Raw genomic sequence first — 4666 nt, forward strand, 5'->3', positions numbered from 1 at the left:
GGACATTATGGAGGACAACTTATGGCCACAGTTGGTAGAGATGCAAATGACTAATATTTTCCGCTTGCTTTCTGGATGGTTAAAGCTGATACCAAAGAATCCTCGACATGGTCTTTGCGACTATTGTTAGATACTATTGAGTATGGGCCAAATAGAAAATATACTGTCATCTTTGACCAACAAAAGGTATTATTTTTATTTACTTGTTCTATTTTCGTTATAGTTATACACAATTTCACAAATAATACTATTTTTATGTAGGGATTGGTGCCTAGCTTGAATGACATGATTCCAGATGTAGATCATCGATTTTGTGTTAAACATATGTACAACAACATGACAAATAAGTTCCCAGGAAAACAAATAAAAGAGATAATGTAAGTAGCAGCAAATGCCACATCTAAGCGACAATGAGAGAGGGAAAAAATGAAAAAGGTAGATGAAGCAGCTTATAGATGGTTACTTGTAATCGAACCAAGTCTTTGGAGCAAGCATGCTTTCACTTCATATAGTAAGTGTTATACCCTTGTTAATAACATTTGTGAGGTGTTTAACTTCACTATATTAGAGGCTAGAGTTCAACCTATTATTTCTCTTTGTGAGTGGATTCAAAATTATTTGATGAAGAGGTTCCCAAGAAACAGAGATGGGGTAATGAAGTTTGAAGGAGTTGTATGCCCTAAGATAAAAAAAGTAAAATTGATCAAGAGAAGGTGTGTAGTAGAAATTGGTTATCTACTTAGGCAGGAGAGGGAAAATTTGAAGTTAGAAATGAGTGGGAAAAGTTACGTGTGAACTTGGAGCTAATAGCATGCATGCTAATCTTGTAAGGTCCCACTTTCTACATGAACATGTTTTGTGACAACAATTAAATAATTTTGATGGTTGAATTTCTATTAATGGTTCAACTTTAGACTTTAGTATGATTTTCATTTTTTTGTGTTTACTAGTTACTATTAAAGCCTCATGTTTTTCTTTGATATGTTCTTTCGTCAGCTCTAAAATTAAATTCTCAATCTTTTACATGTTTTCTTGTGTTTGTAATACCTTTCACAAAAAAAGGAGAGTCAAAGTTAAGTCAAAGTTAGAACTTGTATATGTTTTGAAGTGGAGAACTTCTCATGTTTTGGGAGTAAATTTAAACAACATTTAGTAATTTTATTAATAGACAAAATCTACATTTCTTTTGCAGTTTCTCTTCTTCCTCTTCTTCTTTTCAGTTTTTTATGCCTAGGATTTACGACATATTCGAATCAAAGATTATGCAATGAATTTTTTGTCTAGAAAATATGATTGAAACATGATATTGACTGAGTGAAACTTTTGTTACAACCTCTCACGAAGAAAAATGGCTCTTATGAGATCCAATAATGCACAGTGTTGATGCAGAAATTTGGCTTCCTAGGATTTTGTCAAATTCGCACCAATCTTCTAGAATAAAAGGGATCGATAAGACCTGCAAAACATAATAATACTAAAGACCAATGTGGCTCTTGCCATACAGGCTCCGCTGCTTAAGTCAGAATCGGAGTAATCGAGTGATCGAGTAGGGTATTTTGGCGTAGCAAATAGTAGGGACCTGTAGCGTACATTCATTATGAATATTTACCTTCTATTTATAGAGGCAAAATCCTAAGGCCATTAGGATATCTTCTCCTTTCGAATATAGATATATTCTCTTGAATCTAGGAAAAATCCTAAGACTATGAGGATATCTTTTCTTTTTGAATTGTAGAAAATAAGGATTTTTTCATCCATAACAATAGCCCCCACTCTCAAAATTGAAGATCGTCAAACTTCTATTTTGAGAGTATTTTGTCGTTCATGGATCGACTATTTTTGTGGAATAGCCCTTTTTTGGTCGCTATTGGTTGTCGTTTTTATGGGCTGGTTTTCCTAGCCCCCATTCTCTTTTAACCGTTAAATTTTGGCCTTGGGATCTAATTTTCAGCAGGACCAGTGGTACTTCCATTGGATTTCTAACCTATTTGGCTTTTACCCATTGTTGTATACCTCAACGTTGACTATTGGATTTCTAACCTAGCTATTTGGCTTTCGTCAATGGTGTTATACCCTGAGTTTAGTTGGCACCATTGGGGTTTCTAACCTATTTTGGCTTTTGCCAAATGGTTTTTTACTCTAGGTTTCGTTGATTGGTTTGACAGGCATGCTTTCTGTTTTAACCTTGTTGGGCTTGTATGTATGCTTTTCCGCGGTTTCACTGATTGGCTTTTAGCTTATCGGCCTGCTTCTATGTTTGCCCCAATTCAAGTTCTTTGACTAGCTGTTGATTAACTTACCCAGGATTGAATTTTTTGATTCGTTTGTTGTGGGTCTTGACTTAGAACTTATCGATTTGCTTTTCCCTCGACTACCTCAGGTAGGGGCAACCCCGAGTCGTATGGCATTCATTGTCAACAACATATGTTGGACACTTTATTTCCCTGGGATTGTAGTTCAATTGGTCAGAGCACCGCCCTGTCAAGGCGGAAGCTGCGGGTTCGAGCCCCGTCAGTCCCGATGGATACAAATCTAATAAAAAAATACATCAATTCAGCTCTTCCTTTCCTGTGAAAGAGAGAACAAATAATATAACTTAATTTTATCCCAAACAAACGGGATCTCTCTTATTTTTTTTTCCACATTTTTCATCAAAAAAATGTGGTAATTTCTATTTGTACTGATTGATGAGAGAAAGAGTTGTGATGAGCCTCCATAATCCATGTCGATTTGTTTCTCCCAAGATTTCCTCGTATCCAGCAGTTCTCATTAAATTTGTTGTCAATCATCTTGACTTTTAGATCTTAGTCTTTCCCACATATGGCGTCAATTGTTGATGTAGAAATTTGGCCCCTTGGGATTCCGCCAAATTCGCACCAATTTTCTAGAATAAAAGTGATTGACAAGACCTGCAAAACAGAATAGCACTAAAGACCGATGTGACTCTTGCCACACAGGTTATGATGCTTAAGACAGAATCGGGGTAGTCGAGTATTGGAATTGTAGAAAATAGAGATTTTCTCTTCCACCACACACAAGATTTTACAATGACTTTGATTTCTGAGTAGCATGAATTGGGCACTTCAAAATGAATTGAAAACCACAAACAAAACAATGAATACATCGCCAAGTATCGATAAAGAAAATAGGTGGTGGCTTTGTTCTCAAATCTTTTCCTAAACTTCTCCAAAACAAATACCAGGGACTCTTTAAATTGCAACTCTCCTTTAAACTTTGAGGAAATATCCTTAATATCACCGGTAAAAAACCAATGTACTTAGTCAAGATATTTCGTAATTTTGAGCATCTCATATTTAAGAACTTTCTTAATCAGGTAGTAACATTGATAACCATATATTTTTAGATTAATCTACCATTCCATAAAGACACAAAACTTGTGAATTTCTTAATTTAGGAATTGATAGTATCAAAAGTTAAACAAATTAAGGAAAAAGAGGTTAAACAAAATTGTTAAAAAAGTGGAATCATTTACAAACTATTTTTATATCCAAGAACTCATCTTAATATTTATGTAAAGCAATTAAGAAAATCCAGTGGCCAATAGCTACTAAAAAACTCAAAATAGAGAACTAGGTTTTGGAATGAGAAATACTTTCCTTTAATTTTATTAATTAAAGATAAATTTTAGTACACTCAAATATGACCTACTAGAGATACAGTTGCATAAGACTCGAAAGCCAATGATTTCAAACAAAAGCCCCAATGTGATTGAGGTTTGCAAACGACGCTCTTAATGAAAGCCGAAGAAACCAAACTCAAAAAATCGATTGTAAATAGAATACAAAATGAACAAAAACTTGATTGTAAACAGAAATACAAAATGAAAGGAGGCTAGCCACGGGAAGAAAGGATAAGTTTTGATATCGACCAGACTCAAATTTTTAACCTAAAATAGGGGATTTGATATAACATAACTGACACGGTTTATTTGGTAGGTGGAGGACATGTAGGCACGTATTTCTCTAATTCAAAATGTTACGTCATGAATTCGTTAGTTCATTAACGGTAGTTTAACGACAAGGACTAAAAGGAAAGAGTACATGGACGAAAATGGACATTTTTAAAGTACAGGGATCAAAATGGACCAAACCTAAAAGTACCGGACCAAACTAGTATTTTAACCTTGTTACAATTACCCACAAACTTTCAATTGTAAAAATTAAATCCTTAAATTTTTATAAGTGAAAAAATTGCACCCCTAAAATATGATGATGGTTACAATTACACTCCCCAACATTCAATTGTAAAAATTAAACCCTCGAATTTGATGGGATGTGAATCCCACAGCGCAAGCGATGATCTTCATTCATCAATAGACCTTCCGTGCTATCCTCTGGATATCTAGAACACGCTTGTGGGAGCGTTCAATATGGATCTATGGAAAATAGAGAAGAGAGAGCTTGAGAGAGATGACGGGAGTTCTTTGGGCTTCGTTGTACTGTTTTTGCAGAACTTTTCTACAATAAACCAAAAACAAAAATTGTGACATGGGGAGTTACCCCACGTCGCTTAACTCCCCACTCCCCATTTTTGCAGGGGAGTTATATATTAATTAATATTATTAATAAATAAATAAATAAGTAATTAATTAATATATATAATAATTAACATATATATATATAATTAATTAATTAATTAATCCTAT

The 4666-nt window shown here is 34.3% G+C and overlaps 1 non-coding gene across 1 annotated transcript; it reads left to right on the plus strand.

Annotated features, from left to right (window-relative positions):
- The first annotated feature begins 2446 nt into the window (after positions 1-2446).
- Positions 2447-2520, plus strand: TRNAD-GUC (transfer RNA aspartic acid (anticodon GUC)). The gene has a single exon. It is a non-coding gene; the product is annotated as a tRNA-Asp (tRNA).
- Positions 2521-4666: the final 2146 nt, after the last annotated feature.

This window comes from Momordica charantia (assembly GCF_013281855.1).
Source record: "Momordica charantia cultivar OHB3-1 chromosome 11 unlocalized genomic scaffold, Mcharantia_2.0 BLBB01000011.1, whole genome shotgun sequence".
NCBI classification, from domain to species: domain Eukaryota; kingdom Viridiplantae; phylum Streptophyta; class Magnoliopsida; order Cucurbitales; family Cucurbitaceae; genus Momordica; species Momordica charantia.